Below are 21,970 nucleotides of genomic sequence, written 5' to 3'. Positions count from 1 at the left end.
TCTGGCTCGCCTCTTTTTGTTGATGAGGGTTGGAGTTTTCTGTTGGTTTTGCTTCTGTTTACAGGGATGTTGGAGAGTCCTGTAGCTGCAGCACTTCCTCTAAAGAATTCACCCAAACAAGCAACGGCCAGACGAAGTCTGAAAGTTGTTTTTTTAGGTGTCACCATCATCATATTTTACTTTACTGATACACACCGGTTTGCCAAACTTCTTATTTTAGTTTTCTGGGAACCCAATTTAAAAAAAATGATAAACCAATGCAGATGTGAGTGGACTATGGAAATATAAGACTATGCAAAGTTATTTGGTGATCCAAATAAATCTCCAGCCCAACCGCTGGGCATCGACTCATATATACATATTTATTTATACTTTTCTGAGAAGGCCTGCATGCACCAACTCTCTAAACAAATGGATTCCTCCAGGCTGCTGTGGAAGAACCTGACCTGCACCGAGACTCGTGCATCACCTCTGGGATGAACTACGATGCAAACGGGGGAGGGAGGCCTTCAGACCTTTCTCAGTCTGAACGGGATCAAATCCCTCCAGACGGGTTCAAACACCGGTGGAAAATCCTCATTTATCTCTCCAGGTTTTTTTGGGATGACGAGTCTGCGTTCTCTCAGCGACGCAGCGCAGTAAACCTGCTTTGATTCGCGATTAATTAACTAATTAATTAGCTGCGATTTTAATGAATGTTCTCTGGATTCGCTAATTAATGAATCGTCTAATCGGTCTTCGTCTCTTCAGTCCAGCTGCTATTGTTTATTTAGGTTGTTAAAGCGGGAAGATGAAGCTGTAACCGTGCGTCGGCCCGGCAGGTGTATATACAGTGTGTATATGTACGTATATATATATGTATATATAGACAGTTTTTAAATAGGGAGAGAGAGACAGCCAAAAGGGAGCGAGACAAGGTCGTTGGCTGACTTATCACTCGTCTCATTACTTGAAACAGCGGCTGTCAGCAACTGTGCATCTTCTCCTCCTGGTCGTCACGGCAACGTCTCCACGCTCCGAGCGAGAGGGACGAGGACGCTAAACGCAGATGGCTGCTGGTTTTTATTCCTCAGGTGAACGATAAGAACTCCGAACGAGTCCGTGTGGAGGATATTTAAAAAGCACCCATAATAGCGATAAAACATATAATGTAACTGACGCGGTGTTTTGCAGGTAGAGACCATCAACGACGGGTTATATAGAAGCCAATTACCTTGGTGGGGGGGGGGTTACCGTACCGACGAGTCGCTCGCCTCTGAAACTTCTGTCAAGGTTGAAAAACAACGTTTGAAAGAATGAGACTGAAAAAAAAGGAGTTCAACGGGGGAGGAAGATGAATTTAAGTGTGGAACAAAAAAAAAAGAGAAGGATGAGGGAGACAGACAGAGTGGGAGAGCGAGGGAAAGAAACACAAAAGTGTGGCCCTCCTGGGTCGGATGCTGACACCAGTGAGGGATTACTGAGGGGAGGAGCGCGGCCATATGGCTGCGTGGCAGAGTGGAACCCGTGGGGAGGCGGTGGCGGTGGTTGGCGGCGGCGGCGGCGCTACATTAGCTCACACGTGGGCCCTCGCCGTCGCTTCCTCTCCCTCCGCACTGCGGCTTTAGCGGGACGAGCAGCAACATTGACAATGACATCAGGCTCTCCAACCTCTGACGCTCCTGGATCCCAGCTGACACCCGCTGGCCAGGGGCCAACAAAGAAATCACCTGAAACTTACTTATGCCACTCAATAATGACAAAAAAACAACAACACCACGGTCATGGGTGGGGGGGGGGGGGGGGCTGAGACCTCACCCCCCCTCCTCACACGAACGCCCCCCTTTCAAACAAAACAGAAGGGGAGAGAGAGAGTCATAATAGCACCGCGTTTCACACCAAAAGCGCCACTGTCGTTAAATCAATAAGTCATTACCTTTAATGGGATAAGCACTTTGAAAACTAATTGAAAACAGCTCCATTTACTCCAGCCGGGGCCCCTTAATGCAAACAATACTGTTGTTGCAGCGAAAAAAACAAAGAAAAAAAAAAGCAGATGGAGCAGGCGAGAGAGGATCTCGTTGTCTGATCATTTGCTCGCTTTGTAATACACTCCTTTTTTTTCTTCTTGCAGCCATTTGACCCCCGATCGCATTTCAAACCGGACTGTAAGCGCCCGAGAATCAAAGCGGCGGCGGCGTAATGAAAGGGAACAAACAAAAGGAGGGGGGGGGGGGGGGCAAGAGGGCAGCCGACACATATTTCAGACATTTCAGAAGTTTCAGAGGAAGAAGGGGATCTGAAACTTCTTACTTAGGAAGGTAATATGATTAAGTCTGAGTGGTTCTTAAGTGATTTGTTTTCCCCGAGATTTCACAAACAGACTAATCTCGTCGCAAAAAAAAAAAAAAAAAAAAAGTGTCAACCCCTCCATCTGACCGCTTCACTAGTGCTCTCCGAGAAAAAAAAAACTGCAATCGAGCAGTAGTGAGCATCTGAAAGTGTGTTGTGGCAGAGTTTTGGAGAGTATTGATTTATATTAGAGAAAATGACTGTGCATTCAATTCCAATCAGAAAGCCTCGGTGGCGGCCGGCCAAGCTCTGTTACCGGGCGAAAGACACCGTATTAAATGTAAAGCAAATTGAAAAGCGCAAAAAAAAAAAAAAAGCCAAATATAAACCTTGGCAAGTGTTGCTTAATCAGGGATGGATTCTCATCGCCACGGTTACTGAATGGGACACGTCGCCAGGTGTTTCATCATAAAATAAAAAAAGGGGAAGAGATTGTATGTTTTTGTTTTTACTATCATGTGACACTTCCACCTCGACAAAAATATATTAGATGTTATTATATGGTTGCCATAGTGATGATAGTTAGAAATAAGGGTTCCTAAAGGCCTCTTCCTGCTTCTCTATAATCCACTGTATAGTTATGTAGTGCTGTCAGGATGTGTAGTGAGATAACACCCAATAAAGTGGACTCAAAGTATCCCACAATGCATTGCATAATATACAGAGCATCACAACATTTTTAGTATTTTGTGTATTTATCAATAAAAAATATGCTTATTGCCTCCATGTTCACAATGACAGAGAATATCGCTTTACTTGCCTTTTTTTTTAACCTTTCACAATAAAAGCCCCAGACACACAGTATACGCTGCAGCTGGGTTCAAGATGAAACCTATGGAATATAAAAAGGGTTTGCAGTAGAACCTCCTAGGTGGGTTAAAGATGAGACCCTTAAGAGTATCAGATGGTAAAAAAGTTCCGGGTACCTAAGGGTGTTCCCTGTGGAACCTTTCACAGATGGTTCCAGAACATACGTTTCCTATATGGGCATTTATTTGACTGTCATTGGCCGGCCCTTCTGTGTTTGGACCAACAGGCCGAAGACACTGTGAGTGTTGGTGACCCCCCCCCCCCCCCCCCCCTCCTCAAGATGATGGATAGATCCAATTTGGTGTAACAAGTCTTAGGAACGGTGGGCGCCATTTATGACTGACACCCATGAAATTCATCTAGTAAGTGAAGGCAACAATCAGCGGTGAGTCTCATAACTAGGTTAGCCATTAGGGGGGAGATGGAGGGGGGGGGGGGGGGGGGTTGATGAACGTGATGGCAGACCAGGCTGAAAGCTTAGTTAACAGGTGGGAGTGTGGAGGCACCCACAGTTATCACACACACACTACTCCATCTATTGTTTTTTCTTTCTTTTACACTTGGAGGACCGACATGCCCACATGAACGGGGCGAGTAAAGAACGAGGGGGGGGGTTCACCATCTGGTTGATCCCGGCGCTAATGGAGCCGCTCAATTAAGCTTTGACTTTCAGTGGACCGACCGGAGGACGGCGCCCTGATGTTGGCGTGTTGGACTCCAGAGACAAATAAAAAACGATGGTATCCGAGAATCCAGCAATGATGTGTTGATGTTCCTCAACCACACAAAAGGAGGGAAGGTGGTGGTTGGAGGGTGGGGGAGGGCTTGGAGGGAGGGGGGCGTTCAACACTTGTTGTTCTATCCTTGAACGAGGTGCTTGAGCCAAATTGGTTGCGCAAATGGCTAATGTGTATAATGGAATTGCGAGTTGCCCCGTATAAGGGCGTCTGCTAAGCTAAATAAATAATTTAATGCAAATCCCAGCGTCGCGCCTCCTGCCAATTAAGCTAACCTGTTTTAGCTGTAAGTGATTTTATTACATTAGCATGCCGTAGCTCTGACTGCATTAGGGAGGGTTTAATCAGTCCGTAATCAAATTAGGGGGGAGCGCGAGACAGAAGGAGGAAGTGCCGCATTTCCACAGAGCACCTTTGCATCGCACACACCTGCAGGAAATGTAGATTTAAAAACACCCTTTTCTCCAAAACAACTTTCTATATTAGCCTTTTACCGCCAACCAAACTGTGGTTGTTTATGAGCCATTCTTTGATTATCTCGGTGACAAGCAAAGAAATCGATCGGTAAGGAGGCTTTCCCTTTTGTTTGTTTTTTAACGCTATGCGCTTACGAGCTAAATACATGTCATCTCGTTGATGTTCGCCGTCGCTTCCAATAAAACGTCACAGACGGGCAAAAACTGCATTACCGCCGTCATTAACATAACATGCAATCATCGGCGTAGCTTCATCACCGCTGACCAGGAGAGAGGAAGGAATCCGTTGAAGGGGGGGTTGATCTATGGTACTTTGCACACAGCGGTTCAGGAAATCCAGAGCGAGGAGGTATAGCTGCTGTGCTTAAGCTGTCAAGGAGCCGCCTCGCAAAGCCTGACAAATCTGCCTCCGCGAGAGTGAGCGCTCAGAAAGAAGGCGCTGCCAAAACTGATACCCTCATCGCCTTGTTTTCCTGCTTTTGTTTTTCTTTTTTTGCTTATTGGAAGCTGGGGGTTGTAGGGGGGGAGGCGGGGTAGCAACATGAGAAATGTGTTTGCCCCGAAGGCAGAGTGCACAGAAGAGTCTTTAAAGATTTTCGGCAGCGCTGACAGATGGTTGTGACGGCTGACAGACGACGTCTGCACATGAAGGCGAGACGGAGTTCAGTCGCCGATCGGCCCCGATCCTTCGCCGGCGAGAGGAATTAACACGGAAATGATGAGGTTTTTGTTTCCTCAGGTCCAATTAAAGTGTCTTTCCACGCTGTAAAACGATTAATTACAAGAACTCAGGGCCGTGATTGGACCTCTTTTCCCTCATATCTCGATGTCATCAGCTGGCACCAGAGGGGTTTGTGGGTAAAGTTCATCCTCTTTTTTTTCCCGGTACTAATTAACTTTTTACCTCCTTCATCACTAACGAGCGTCGGTACAGGAGGCACAACGGAGAGTTGACATGAACTTGTGACATTTCCTTCACCGACACGCGTTTCAGGTAATGAAGACGAGAAGAAATAAATGAGCACTGATGTCAAAGAGCGGAACTGGACGTGAATTATGGTCCGGCAGGTTTGAGAAGTCATTGATAGGAAGGCCGAGCAGGAGTAGAGGAGGAGGAGGAGGAGGAGGAGGAGGAGGGAGGGGAAAGAGAGGGAAAAAAAGAAAATCAATCGGAAGCGTCTCAATTAATCTGGCGAGTGGCGGATTGATTGCGGCCCTAAACTGGGTAAACAGGATTGTCTATTTAAGGGCCATGATCCCTTAATCATCACTTTAGCTCAAATAGACCAGGATCGCCACATCTGCTGGTCTGGCCTGATGCGGATGCCAGGTCCTCGCCTTTCAACTTTCATCCCCTCCTCCCCCCTTTTCCTCCCCCTCTTTTTCACCTGTGACGGACGGACGAGGCGCATGTGGCCTGGAGCGCTCTTCGCCCACCAAATTGCCGACGTGGGACTCCGCTCCGAATCGGTCCAAACCCTGAACCCCCGACCAACGCTGCAAGCCTCCCCCTTACACCCTCCCCCCTCCCTCTTTTGGGGTTTTGTGGCTTTTCCTGAAATGGCCGCTATCTGGGGTTGAATACAAAACACGGTATTATGGCTCGCTCAGCTCGCCATGAGGACCGCATCATAAGGCGGGTGGATGGAGATGGAGGTGGAGGCGGAGGAAGGGCTGGATGAAGGGATGGGGGGGTACCAGAACCTCTCGCGGCATAACATGAATTACAATGGGGGGGATGTTTTACGGCGGGATGCAGAGTGTAGAGGCCCTGAGGGTGCAGAGACGCCGCAGCCAGAAGACGGCTGAGGCCGAGATGAATAGTACACCTCACTCTGAGCGTAGTCATCACCATACGGGGATATCACTGTATCCCCCCCACCTCCCCCCTCTTATTGTCTGGAGTGCCAGAGTTGCCCAGGCTGCGTTCTCTAGAGCCTGATTGAAAAGGCTCTCCGCTCCTCCTCACCGCGTTGATTTACTTAGGCTATCTGTGGGAATTGGGCTGGAAGCTTCCTTATTAAGAGGAGACTGTCTGAAGGGTTCCACTGACTGATTGGGCAATTGGAGGCAGGGCACGTGAGCGGAGATACAACAGCTATCGGCCATCTCCCGACAACACACACACACACACACACACACACACACACACACACACACACGGTGGTTTATGTATGAGGGGTCTAGCAGGCACATGTCTGTCACAGTTCCTCCGGTTAGCCGGCTTCAGCCCAGTAAAGCGGACGGATCTGTCTCTATAAAAGGCTCTTAAATCGCTCCCCGGCGGTGACCACGCCGCCGCGTTACGGCGAGCCGCTCCCACACTTCCTGTACACGCACCGACACACTCGTGAGACGGGGGAACACGAAGAGCTGAGATCCGATTCCTTTGACTGAAGATGTGGAGAAAAATGTGTGTGTGTGTGTGAGTGTGTGTGTGTGTGTGATGACGGCTAATAATTTACATTTTTAGACACAAAAACACACAAATGCATGTACATACATTACTTACACACACACACACACACACAGCCATGTTGAACTCAAACAGGGAAAAACACGGCGTGAATACAAAAAAAAATCACAAACTCACACTTCCTCTGAGAGATAACAATAAAAAATAAGGCCAGAGAAGAAGAAGAAATGTGGTTACTATGGCAACGCGTGCATCAGATCCCCCCCATCGACGGCTGTCTGCGCCCGGAGGCCCCGAATACATTCAGCGACAAAAAACCTCAACGCACAGATTCACGAGAACCCCCTCCATCCCCCCCCCCATCTGCTTCTCTATGACTCATAAACGAACCTCCGATCTAATATGGCGGCACTTCATCTCGGCGTGCCGATGGATACGGATGGTGGCGATGAACTGTGATTGTGTTTCCGATGATGAGGCCGATAAATACAGATTTTAAAAGCGAAGGTTTCCTCACGGCGGCTAATCGAATGATGGCGACGCCGAGGAGAAACACGGACGCCGTTCCAGAGTCTCCATGAAGCTAAACGCCACCTCATCATATATATGTATATATATATATATATATATATATATGTCCCTGTAAAGATTAGCCTTCATCGTAATCAATTCTGTAAATTATTTCATCACGCGGAGCGAGAAATCACATCAATATCGCAATATCTGTTCTTCTTCCTGCAGGTCGCTGCACGTGTGTGTGTGTGTGTGTGTGTGTTTGTGTGTGTGTGTGTGTGTGTGTGTGTGTGTGTGTGTGTGTGATTGTGTGTGTGTGTGTGTGTGTGTGTGTGTGTGTGTGTGTGTGTGTGTGTGAGTGTGTGTGTGTGTGTGTGTGTGCGTGAGTGAGTGTGTGTGTGTGTGTGTGTGTGTGTGTGAGTGTGTGTGTGTGTGTGTGTGTGTGAGTGTGTGTGTGTGTGTGTGTGTGTGTGTGTGTGTGTGTGTGTGAGTGTGTGTGTGAGTGTGTGTGTGTGTGTGTGTGTGTGTGTGTGTGTGTGTGTGTGTGTGTGTGTGTGTGTGTGTGTGCCCTCACCATGAATATTTATACCGATGAATAATGTTGTCTGTTTATCCCAATGAAAAGGATTCTAATGATCAAACAAAATTACCATTTATGACAGTTATGGTTCCCCCTCTGAAGACCCGGCTGCATTATTAATGCCCCCCCCCCCATTGATTCGTTGGTCCTAAACAAGGTGAACTCTGGGTAATTCCATATGTGCCATACTGTAGATTGGTGCGTTGGCTCTCCTCCTCCGTCTCATCCTCCATTTGTACCGTTCACCGGTGCGGCCGCGGATTATTATTATTATTTTTCTCTTTCCTGTAATTCCATTATGGCCGCCGCTATGGCGTCCCATCATCCCGCAGGACGACTTAGCGACCACTTAGAACCGTTACGGTAACGCCATCTATCACCAGCTAACGAACTGTGGACGCAGTGGAGGTGTGGAGTAGACGTTAGAAACCGCCACGAATTACAGAAACACTCAAAATAACAAATGAAATGTTTTTTTTTTACACAAAAGCCACTTTAATCACATTACAATAAATCATAACTGTGATTAAATCTATTTAGTTCAGCTTTAACTAAATAACAAATAACAAAAAGAGTGCTTTCTATGTCGATAAAGCATCATAAACATACTCATGAATATTCATGGTCTAAGATTAATCAGAGCAAATGCTAAAAAATATAGTTAAGTATTTAGTATAATGACTTATGCATACTTAATAATTACTGATCACTAACTGATCTTTTTAAGTATCTTATATTATTCTTATAGTTGTAATACATTATTAGCGTGTTATAATTAACTATAATGTGATAATAAATTACTTTAAGCAAAGTAAAAACTTATTTTACAACATTTTGTTGCTTTCTTTGCATCGATTTAATTAAAGTTTTTTCACGAAATTAAACAACAACAACTTTAATCAATCACATTAAAATTACAATTATGACGTATTACAGGTTTATATAAAGTGTTTATAACAAAAAAGCTTTTATAGCGATAATCAAACTGAGTAGAAGTATGCTTATTATGTGTTATAGTTATAAACGTAACAACATAATGACACATATCTCTACAATAAATAACTTTTTATCAACATTATGTTTAGTTTTAACTATGACATTTTTCATTTTTGATGCTCAGTCCCCCCCCCCTAAAAAAAAAACCCTCGCCACGCAACTTTTTAACCAACAAGTGATGTTCAATGCTAATTAATGTTACGATTAATCAGCTGCTTGTAACTGATTAGTTTCCTGTTGCTTCATAACAACATCGCGGCGCAGAGGAACAGAGCCGCGCGAGCCAGAGCAGCTATCAGCCGCTAATGGGTTTATTTTAGTGCTGCGATGGCTCCGTGGATTAGAGTGTGACCACGGCAGACTCTCTCACACACACACACACACACACACACACACACACACACACACACACACACACACACACTGGGCTCCTCGCTGCTGTACTCAACAGATTAGCAGCCTTTGTTACACAAGTGGTGTTTTCTGAGAAAGGACAGGGTGTCTGAGAGGCTGGCGGAGAGGGCTGAGACACACACACACACACACACACACACACACACACACACACACACACACACACACACACACACACACACACACACACACACACACACACACACACACACACACACACAGCTCCGACCAAGATCTCATCACCGGAGCACTTGCTAGTCTGGACCGAGTCCTCTCTCTGGACCCTCTCTTGCACCTCTACACCCCCTGAGAGGGTCAAGCCCCCCCCCCCATAAACCCCGCCTCCCACCTAATCACCCATCTCTCTCTCTCTCTCTCTCTCTCTCTCTCTCTCTCTCTCTCTCTCTCTCTCACTGCCTCTTCCTGAAGCCAGAGTGCATAAATCTGCCCTCCTCGACAGCCGCAATCAACAAGGACCGTAGTGAACCATGTGTAATGGGCGGTTAAGACAGGGGCGTCGGGGAGCGGCACAATTTACAGCAACAATTATAGCCCCCCACCCCCCCCCCCCCCCCCCCCCCCCCCCCCCCCAGCAACGAGACGCCGGGGGGTGAGGGGGGAGGCCGGGGCAGGTATGTCACCCCCCATGCAGCCCTGCAGCCTCATAGTAATACATGTGGATCTCAAGCAGAGAGGCGGGAAATATATAAATATATATAGCTGATATAATAAACAAGTTGCTTGGTTCTGCTCACACCCGATGTTTGCCGTTGCCATGACAACAAGTGAAAGCTACTGCTAGCATCTTAGCCCCTCATCCTTTATTTTTAAGCGGTGCTAATGCTAATGCTACACGTCTTGGTGTTTTGAACGTATCACTAAAGAAAATCCTTCTCGTGTACGAAACGTCATCTTTTCATACGTATTTGCGTGACCTACTCGCTAATTCGTCTATCGGCGTCCTCGCCAGAACAAAATGGCACTATACGCCGTCGGACATGGCCCGCGGGCGTGCACGTGTGTGTGTGTGTTAGTGCACGTGTGTGCTTTTAACCATCAGTCATATTAATCAACACGTGACCTTTTAAAAGCCATTATGACAAACAGATCAGCCATGAAAGCCGGTGACCTGGTGTGTGTGTGTGTGTGTGTGTCCATGAAGTTGTAATATTCTGTTTTCTGTTTATTCCTATTAAAATGCATCAGTCATCACTTTTGATTTGTTTGCAGCGATAAAAGACAAAGACATTTGCAAATGATCAACTTCATGGCGACCCTGAGTAAATGTAATTAAGTTTAAAGGGACGCATCTTGTTGTTTGCTGACGATGTATCGCTCTTTATGACCAAACGAGTCATTATAGTTTTTTTCGTTAAACTATAGTTTCAAACTAGAAACTGAGAAAAATGTATATGTTATATATACATAAATATATACTGTATATATATATATTTCCCTGGAATGGTAGTTGTGTGAGAGACAGAGCTGCTGAAAAACACACCGTCTCTTTTTTTATGTTAAACGGAAGCCACGTTACTAATCGAGGGATGCTAACGGCTCTAATATCGTATTCTACGGCGGCGACGTCGACTCGAGGTGAAGTGAAATAAAATACCTTCTAATTAGTGACCCGACGTGCACATTCATTTAACTTTTAATGAGCAGAGAAACTAACAATATCAGGGTTCCATTCCAAATCTAATTTTTCAGTGAATTACTGGAGTGCATGAGTCGGTCATTTAGCGATACAAGGAGATTCATTAAGAAGAAGAAAAAAAGAAAGTTTAGATAAACTTTAGGCGAGAGAGAGAGAGAGAGAGAGAGAGAGAGAGGGAAAAATAAATTGTAATTAGACATGAAAAATATTCCCAATAATCAAATCACATTTTGTACTCAGGGCTTTGAAATTAAATTAGAGTTCATATATATACTGGTGAAACTCTCAGCCACTTTCTTCACTCTGAAACGTGTTGCTGGAACACCGGTCCCCCGAGACCAGATAGGAATCTAATTAACCCAGATCAATATTACTCACAATCTCCCTTCTTGTCTTGCTCTCCCAAAGCTAACCACGTCTCTTTCTTTTTCTGTCTGCCGCTCTCGAGGCTTCGGACGCCTTCTTCTTTTCTACAAAACGCCATCCTTCCTGTTTCTCTACAAAAACAACTTCTTCCTCCTTTCCGTGGAAACGAGCGGCGGCTTCTTTGCACAGTGAAGCCTCAAACCTGCTGATTCAGGTGGAAGCAGGTTTTTTTTTTTTTTGGTGCAGGGAGAATCAGATCCCACAGCCAGATGCTGAGCACAGATCAGCAGGTCGGCCTTTCTCCTCTCGCAACGCTTCAGATTAATTACCATCATCACGTCTCGCCCCCATAAATCACTCCGCCTTTAAAATAATGGAGTGAAATAATATTCAGAAATCTGACACCGTTATCGGCCATCTTTGGGAGATGATGGGGGGAGGAGGAGGGGGAGGAGGGGATAAAAAATGTGAGACTCCTTGTAAAAATCTTTTTTTTTTATTCTCCAGGCCGGAGCATAAATAATTACATTTCTAGTAAATGGCCGGAAGGTTGAGAGCCACTCAGACGACGACGAGGCCGGGTGGGAATGTAAAGTTCAAATAAAGTGTAAAACTGGGAGGGGAGGGGGGGTACGTGAGGTTCAGGGCACCGCAGGAAACAACGGCGTCGCCGGCGGAACATAAATCCACTCGGAGGAAATCTCCGCGGCTGTCCATCAGCGGGATCACAAGCCGCTCTGGACACAAATCCTCTCCGTCATAAATCTGCACAGGGAGGGAGGGACTCCTCAATCAGGCGTCAACACGTCGCCCCAGGTGTGTGTGTGTGTGTGTGCGGGTGTGTGTGCGTGTGTGTGTGTGTGTGTGTGTGTGTCCCTGCAGGTCAACGTCGCTGCTGAAGGTTATGCATGTTGACGCCTCGTTGAAGATGACGGGTGTTTGTGAGTTCAGGACCCGAACATGTGGACGACGGAGCGAACGGGAAAACACAATTACAGCGTTGCCATGGTAACGTCTCCCAGATGAATGTTTGGTTCTCATGCATCACAAACAGTCTTCTAGAAGTCTGTAGAAGTTCACACACGAGCAGAGGACGCGGGTCGCAGAACACGCGACTCTCACCCAGGAGACCGCCGTTCACATCCGGTGTGATTTATGATTTATCCACACGTTTAATACCGCGGCTGGAAATCGGGAGACAATATTTCTGTCGAAACGCGTAATTGAGATAGCAGTTTAGTTGAGAATGTATCTTTGAACACGAATACAAAGAGAAGCAAACGTCTTTACAGGCCTCGGGTCTGATCGATGCTTTGATTGCTTGGTTTATTTCCTGAATCTGCAACAAGCTTCTTCTTTGTTAAACTTTTTGTTCTCTTGTTATCACAGAAACATATTGCCTTGTGGGTAATTCCATGATAATATTTGGTGTCGTCAACAGGATAAAAACAGACCCACGATGGCCTTGACGTTTCATATCAAAGGAATCAAATGAAATAATAGAAAAAGAAACATTCAATCCAACATAAACAGCACAAATAAGTGAGAAGAAAGGAAAATACATTTTCTATTGTATTTATTGTATTTCTCCGTCCAATCAGCAGCCTGCGAGTTTACAGTCCCATTTTAAACCAATAAAAAAGCTAAATCATTTGTCGATTGGTCGACACTCAAGCCTCCAAACAGGAACCTGAATCTGCATACAGAGTCTGTTTGTCCGTGTTCGTACGAGTTCCAACACTATAAAGTGCCATGTTTAGTGGAGTTGAGTTAAATAAGGATCAGCAGCCGTTTGAGGCCGGTTTGGACTCCGGCGGCGGTCTTGTTTTCAATAATGTAGCCGAGCTAATGCGAGCTTTACCCCACTTTAAGAAGAAAAAAAAAAAAGTGAAACGCCTTGAATGCTGATTCTCTCCCGTGGACATGAGCGGATTAACAATTAATCAAGATTATACCTTAAAAACCTTCGGAGGCCCCCGGGCCGGCACGCCGCCTCGGAGCTCGCCAGCATGAACGACAGGAAATAGATCCAAACTCCTGAACCAGACCGAACAAAACCTGCACCTCAAATCTGAATTCTACCAGACGTTCATTAGTCTCTGACTTTTTAGGAGCAAAAGGATAAAAAAGAAAAGCAACAGAGGGACGATGTTTAGCGATGACTCACACAAGCTGCGTTCACGACAGTATGTTTGTTTGTGACTTTGTTAAGTAGTAAAATTAGAGGCTGGTCCTCGCTGTTAAAAAATGATGAGTCATCGTTTTGCCTCCTGATGAGATTCCAACATTTCATTTGATGGCCGAGCCGAGTAAAAACATCTTTCCTTCCTTCCTTCCTTCTTTCCTACCTTCCTTCCTTCCTTTCTTCCTTCCTTCCTTCCTTTCTTCCTTCCTTCCTTCTTTCCTACCTTCCTTCCTTCCTTTCTTCCTTCCTTCCTTCCTTCTTTCCTACCTTCCTTTCTTCCTTCCTTCCTTTCTTCCTTCCTTCCTGTTAATGTGGTCTTAACTCCGCCCACATCTGTAAACGCAAGCGAGGATCTCAAACAACAGATAAAAGTACGGAGTAACATCCCATCAAAGGGGGGGGGGGTCAGGCCTCTTGTTCAGAGAGAGCACCTCTGTATGTCCGTGGTACGACCCCCCCCCCCCCCTCGGTGGAGTCGGAGCGGTTCTGTCGCGTTCAGCACATTTCAGCTCGCTGGATATTTGAAATGTCAGGACATTTACCTTGCTTTGGAGGATCTGAACCTCCGTCCCGCCGGCACATTCCTCCGAATCATCGGCCACATGTATTATTCATCCTGGGGGGGGGGTACTTGACTTTGTCAACGTTCTGTAAACACACGCACTAAATTATTGAGGTGTATAAGAGGAGGGGCCTGTTGCCGGGGCCGACGACGGGCCCCGTGCCATGACGGGTTGGACGGGGGGGCAGTAACGAGGCGCTGCGTAAGCACCCTCGGACCGCCATTAAAGATGTATGAACCGCCAGGGGGGGGTCATCATCATCACCACGCCAACAACGGCAACAAGCAACACCTGCTGTCACCTGTCTGCAACGCATCACTGTCACCGCCATGTTTTTATATATACATATATATACTGTATATATATATATATATATATATATATATATATATATATAATTGTGTTTGTTTGAAAAGATCCTTCGATATGATTTTTCTTTTTCTAAACGGTACACAATCCGATAGATAGTCATTTCCTGGTGGTCTAATTGGTCCCGGGGGAGTTTTGTCATCTATTATGAGGAGACCCACGGGACCTTCGTTTTATTGGATTCATGACAGAGAGAGAGAGAGAGAGAGAGAGAGAGAGAGAGAGAGAGAGAGAGAGAGAGAGAGAGAGAGAGGAAAACGGTTTCATTTATTAACACGTTTTTTGTTGTTGCTTTGTTTTTAATTGAGCCGTCGCGAGTCGTCGTTTAAATTGAGAAGCAAAAGAGAGACGTTCAAGAAAAAACTGCTAAATATGTTTAAAATATTGAAGAGAGCAAATTCTGTTCATGCACCATTTTTTTCTTCTTCTTCTTGTAGATTCGAGGGATTTTGGATTCTATTGATTCCCGCTGATCTTGTTCTCGTTGAATCCTCCTTTTAAGTAAAGTAAACAAGATACGCTGAGAGCAAAACACCATGTTCTTCAGATTAGTTATTTATTTAATTAAATAAAGTCAAACAACGTGGTGTCAACAGTTTTTTTGATTCCTTCATAAAGAAAAAAATAAATATAAAGCTTTGATTTGAGCCGTAAAAGTCAAATAATCTCAAACAAACATTCATGAAACTTAAAACGTTTTTGTTACAAATGAAGACGTTTTTCATGATTTTTGAAGCATGAATGCAAAAAAGTAAAAAAGCTAACCTGACGCCATAAAGGAACTACACCGTAATCACGTGACTTCACGTTGCTAGCGCTAAACTAAAGGTAAAGGTGGACTAGTCACCATGACGACGACACCCGTTAGCAACCGTCTTTTTATAGGACGTAAGAGTAAAACCTTCAAAATGAACCGATATCGTAGAACAAAACACAGATTTCAGTCATCGAACCACAAACACGTCGACTTCCAAGACGAGGAATGGGAAAAATGCTGACTCATGGTTTTAGGCCTCGATCCTGCAGAACTCTACTGCAAACATGTGCTTTGGTGCTTAACTGAGTCCAGAGTTCTCTTCGAAGGATCAATAAGTGGAATTAAAAACCTTGTTTTCTTAACAAATAACCAACCCAGAAGCCCCATACCATGACCCCACCCTTTCAGAATAAAAGTCTCTATTCCCACCCATAGATAAAACAACAGCACGATTACAGACTCACTAGATCTCACAGACTCACTAATAATAACACAGAACCCCCCCCCCCCCCCCCTCCAGGTTTACTTGCCTGAGGTAAAAAAAAGGCAAAAAAGCAATTAGAAAAGCATGCCGTAAAAAGGTTGATCGAGACACCACGACAGGTCCCTGAGGTGCGCCGTTTACAGACAGAGCCGGGACGCGGCGGGCTGCCGAGCCGTTAGGCCCCCGCCATTAAGGCAATCTATTCTGTAAAAGGACGGCCCGTCGTAATTTATGTGTTTTTAAGCTGCAGTTGAGTACTTTTCCACATCCATCTTTGGGCGTGCATTAGAATTTCAAAAGCATCCGATGGAGGGGGGATGGGGGGGCGGGGCCCGGCCGAGATGATTGCAGTGGTTTTCTATAGTCTCCCGTGGCGCTCTCTCCCTGACCCCGCGCCTGTAATCTATATTTTCAGAATAATATAGAGAACCGGAGATGTTCAAGGGCACAACCCTCTAATCTACTCTACTCTCAGCCGCGTTGCCGGGGACGACGGCGACCGGACGACTCGTCAAAATTCACCTCGCCGATCAAATAAGATAACAGAAAACGTGATCGCTGGTGACATCACAACACTTAATGCTAACACATCACTCAGACAGACAAACGGACGGAGTATGCGCTGCTCTCGGCAATGATCGTTGCCCTCCCGGGGCTTTCGGCAACAACAGTTGCTAAATGAGCAACTTTTCCTCGGCGGAGGAGTCAATAACCGCACGGCCACAACGATCGTGTCAGCGTCCAGCCGACATCCCCCCCTCCCCCCCTCCCTCCCTCCCTTCCTCCCCCGTAATTAATTAGTTCACGTCTCCTCCGCTCAGAGACAGCAGCAGGCATATGTACTCATCCATTACAGGGGGGGGGGGGGGGGTTCTGGAGGGGCTTCAACCAAAAATTGCCTTTTGGGTTAAAAAAAAGAAAGAAAAATTGTGCCTCTTGGCTGCCATGTCAGTCAAACGCATTTGATTAATATCAATCAGCATTAGAAGACAAGTGGATCTATACGGTGAGTTGAGGCCCGGGGGGGGAGGGGGGGGAGGGGGGGGAGGGAGGGGGGGGGGGGTTATGGTGGTCCAATCCCCCTCGGTCTGCTTCTCCATCTCTGTCTCAGTTTTTTACTCTTCTTGTCTCAAGTCCAATCAGCCCTGTCGATCCCACATCGCCATCCTGCCCCCCCCCCCCCCCCCCCCCCCCCCCCCCACTGAAAGTCTCATATCACCCCCATGTGAAAAACAAGCCCCCCATCTCTGGGTGGGGGGGGGAGAATCAATCTCTGCTTGAGTCCCTGACGGTCAGAAACCAAGAGGATGGAGGGGGAGGGGGAGCCTTTTTTCGACTTTGTGCCGAGTCAGGATAAACGCTAAAGACAAAAGTCGACCCCCCCTGCACCAATCGCAGCCCCCGATCGATCCCTCCGCCGCGTCCCCAAACAACTCCGCCGCCGCCGCACATCTGGATCAATCCGGATCTTCCTATAGGTCGACACGAGGGCCGCGTTTTTTAATCAAAGCCCCCCCGCACTTCAGATTAATGGAGGAATTTGATGAACGTCTCCCATTCGCGGGCGGGATTTTTTTAATTTTTTTTGCCAACTCAGGGACTTTCAGGCTCCGAGCGAAGAATTAGAGCGGGAGGAAGTGAGATGTTCGAGGTCATCTCTTTAAAAAATGACTTTTAATCAGAATTAAAACCGGCCGCGATATCCCAGTGATGATTTCATTACCGGGGAATCAAGATGTCATCCATTTTGGAGACGGGATGTCAGGAGTTTTTCTTTTTTTTGGAAGGGGGAGGGGGGGATCATGGGAGGCTTTTGGAGAAATTTAGAGCTGGCTGAGAAAGTAGTCCCGAGTCATGGAGACAGACGAGACGGGACGCGTTAAATATTCATGTTTTAAAAACGTAGTGAGCCTTCACGCTTTTAACTCTTTAATGAGCGCTAAATATTCCCGACATAAACTCATTGACATCCTCCTTAAAGTCCAACAATCATTGTGTCGCCATGGCGACGCATGCTGCTACTCAACTTCTGGTTCTGGACTCACAACTGCACATTGGGACATTTTGGAAAAATCCCCAGAGCAACGTTTTGACTGATTTTGCAAATGAGAGGAGAATGAAACACATTTAAATGATTTGTTCAGAGATCTGAACCAAACAAAGATCTTTTCTCACATTTGTAGAATATGATGTGATGAGATTTAATATGAAACGGTGTTTTCACAGACGTGACAGACCTTTTCCAGAGGCACCTCGGAAGGCCAAATTCTGATTTCCATAAAAATTTAAATCATTTTCCAGCCCTTTTTTTTTATAAATATATGGAGTCACAAGTGTGCCATAATCTGTAAAATAATAATAATAATAATAATAATAATAATAATAATAATAATGTTAAAATATAAAGAGGAATTAATAGAATACAAAATATTAAAAATACTTAAATTAATTTTCACATGTATTTGTTCATCTCTATTCCTTCCATAAACATCCTGGTGCTAAACGACATTAACGAGCGACGCAGAAGCTCCAACGTCATTTCAAATAGTCTAAAAAAAAACGTGATGATTTATTAATGCTTAAAAACACAACGCCGTTATTGTTGTTTGAGATCCCAAAACATTTCACATCATCTCAGAATAAACGCCGATGCTCGTCACTCCGGATGATTGGAAACCTTCAATCCGCCGCAGCCGAGGTCTCGAGTCCCGTCACCTAGCAACCCAGCCAAATACTAAATTCCTCAAATGCCGGCGTGTCAATGCAATTCTGCCTTTGAGCGGTATCGACATACAATTAGCTTTTCAAGTATTCACAGGGGCTATTTAGAGGGCAATAATTGCATGGTATGGATCTCTGTTTGTTCAATGCATTCATCGAGTGGATTGATACATTCAATAGGCGGACGGTGTATTCAGTAATTAATGCAGAAATCAATCTGTGGGGGGGAACGCTTCTCTGCAACGAGCAGAAATACACTTTGTGTTCACTATTTGTGTATTTAAACGTTACATCACATGCAGAAGTAAGCATTCAGCATCATCAACAGGCAAAGCAGACGTTGCCGGGGACGACACACAGCGATACAGATTACACACATTTGGCTGAAAATGATGTGTTTCTCCTCGTTCCCCCATTACCAAATCACGTAATCAATGTTAATCTGGGTCCCATTTCTGTCTGAAACCAACGTTTTGGGGAGAAAAAAAAAACAGCTAGAAAATGTGCAATAATCACATCGGATAAATTACAGCGATAGCCCATAAAAACTAATTTGCTCATATGTCAGCCTCCTTAAAATGACATCCCCGCACAACGAAACCACATTAGGAATTACGCTTCGATGGGGTCGGGTTTTTGTCGTTTGCTTTGGAGGAAGTCTGAGTGGAGAAAACACAGGACTTTCTCCACAACAACTTAGTAGTTTTTTGTGGGTTTTTGTTTTGTTTGGTTTTGTCTTTAAACTACGGGAACTCTGTTTCCCTGGAAACGGATTTGAGAGTGCAGCTTATTGAGGACGTTTCAGCACCTTGGAGAGCTCTGCACCGAAATCCAACAAACTAGCGGCATCAGTCTGAGGTTAACTCATTAATAATGAATACTGAATTACTATTATTTAATGGACTATTTGATTATTTTTGTTTTTTCGGAAACGCGCATTCAAATACAGATTTTGGATGTCAGTTACCATGGCAACAGATTCCTACAGCATCCGGCTCAGCCTCGCTTTGTGTACTAAACTTCGTACATCTCTCCGACTTGTAAACGCTCTCCCGCTTTAGACCGAGCCGGTTGAATAAAAAAAAGACCCCATTTGATCCGGCGAAGCCATTCATGTGTTATTTTTTTTTTTTGGTGCGTTGATGTCGTGATCAGACGGATCGAGGGCCGAACCACCTGACTTATTATCCCCCCCTCTTAGCAGCTGTCACCACAGCAACCTGTCGGTGATTTTTGACTTGCACCAGATTAATATTTCATCTTTCACTTAATATAAAAAAGCAGATGTTCTTGCAGCCGTGTACGCTGGGAAATACCGGCGGTTAATGTATGCATTACTTACAGCCTAACTAAGGAATGAAATGTGCATCCGACAGATGCCTCACCATCAAGTTCCAAAAGCCTAGGATGGGATATCGACGGGTTTCATTCACGCCGGGCGGGCTGACCTCATCGGGGGGAACTAATAAAGTTTTTTTTTTATTCAACCGGAAAAAGATGCCCCGGCTGTATTTCAGTGTTAGGCAGCTTCTCCGGTGCCCTTTAAAGCATTGACCCCTCCACAGAGCGGGGGCTCCTATGTGATTAATACTGCTAGGCATTTATTGGCACGCAAGGCACTTTTACCAATAGGTCACCCGCTTGACCTCCGGCACGAGCACGGGAATCGAAACCGAGTGGACGGGAAACTATATGGCTCAGGGTGGTAACAACGGGCGAAAATACTACCAAAAAAAAACTCATAACCATCCCACTCAAGCTATTACATACACACACACACACACACACACACACACACACACACACACACACACACACACACACACACACACACACACACACACACACACACACAGATCCTTAGTCTCTATCACATTCACCAAGACCCACCCACACAACACACACAGCCCGGGGCATAAAAGGTTTCTGCGGCCAGAACACAAACAAACTCATTTGTAACCTGCCATGACACACACACACACACACACACACACACACACACACACACACACACACACACCAAGCCAAGTAATATAATCCCTCTGTGCAGCTAGATGGATCAGACTGTTTATCAGAGGCTCTCCACCAGCAACCCTGTAAGAAGGATCATAATGTCAGCGATCGACTCCGCGGCGATCAATACGGATACCTGTTCAGATATCTATCGATGCAATTTAACAGGGGGGGGGGGGTATTAGTTCCGAGCTCAGGTAAATGTCAGGAGTTGCGTTTTTTTGTCATAATTGGATCGAGAGGTGGCTGAATGACATCGGGGGGGGGGAGTTAACTCAACTGGGCTTTAAAATGGTGCTCGATGAGAGAGAGAGAGAGAGAGAGAGAGAGAGAGAGAGAGAGAGAGAGATACAGTTGTGTTTCTGTATCAGGTCAACGCGCTTCTTAAAATAGGATGCAATTTGTCTTGGAGGCGTGAAGCGGGACGGATGGAGCATCAGACGGAGAATAACAAGCCCAACGCACAACGCAACATATGCACACTCTGGTTTATCAGCAGTAAATAGCCAGAGCCTTGTTCCCGTGCTCCTTAATCATACTGATGTACACAAACACGCACACACACACACACACACACACACACACACACACACACACACACACACTTCTCTATCTTCCACCAGCAGTAGGGGAAACGTGCACGCGCCTAACAACGACGTGCACGCGCTCATTCGCACATATATTTTTCTCCCCGACACCAAAAGGAAGAGCTGACTGCAACATTTTTCTCCACTTCAAAAAAAGTAGCCGGTGTCAAAATGATAAATGAGGGATCATGAGGGAGAGCGTGCATACTTACATTAGACTGCACACAAGAGCTTCACATTGCCGTTGCCGCCGCAGCAGCAGCAGCAGCAACAACAGCAGCAACGGCAACGTGGACGAAAACCCGCTAGCTTTTTAAAAAGGGGAAAGCCTGTCGTCGTGGTTACGCAGAAGGGAGGCGATATGCAAATCACTACAAACACTGATTAGGGAATGTGAGATTACACTTTCAACATAACATTTTCAACATGTGACCTGACATTAGGGGGGGGGGGGGGGGGGGGGTGCTCATACAGGTGTTCAGCTGGTTAAAAAAGGTTGATTCCTAATTTCCCGGCGGTGAATCGGAGACAGATGTGTGTGAGGAGAAAACATCTGATCGGACCGTTTTTTTCCTGCTGATGCAGGAGCGGCTTTCATACATCATTAATAACATCGTTTCAGGCATCAAGTCTACAAAATGGCGGCGGTGGCAACGTTTGATGGGCGGTGCCGGCCGGTCAAACGTGCGTGATTGGGACGATGCACGCTCAACATTCGTCCCAATAAAGCAGATATCGACACGTCTGAGAGTTTTTAAACGATTCCAAGTCAACTTTTGTTTTTGTGTTTCTTTCGGCGATGCACTGATACCGATATCAGGCCGATACCGACTCAAACAGCTGGTTTCAGCCTCTCAGACATCGAGATATCCTTCGTTTCTGTTTTACCTCATATTTAACTGAAAAACTAAAAAACAAGATGTTTAAAAAACATCACCTTGGACATTTTTCCATTTTTTGATACTTAAAACATAAAAAACACGGCAACAAATTCG

The sequence above is a fragment of the Eutrigla gurnardus genome, assembly GCF_963514095.1.
Source record: "Eutrigla gurnardus genome assembly, chromosome: 20".
NCBI lineage: Eukaryota > Metazoa > Chordata > Actinopteri > Perciformes > Triglidae > Eutrigla > Eutrigla gurnardus.
This window is presented reverse-complemented; position numbering follows the sequence as displayed.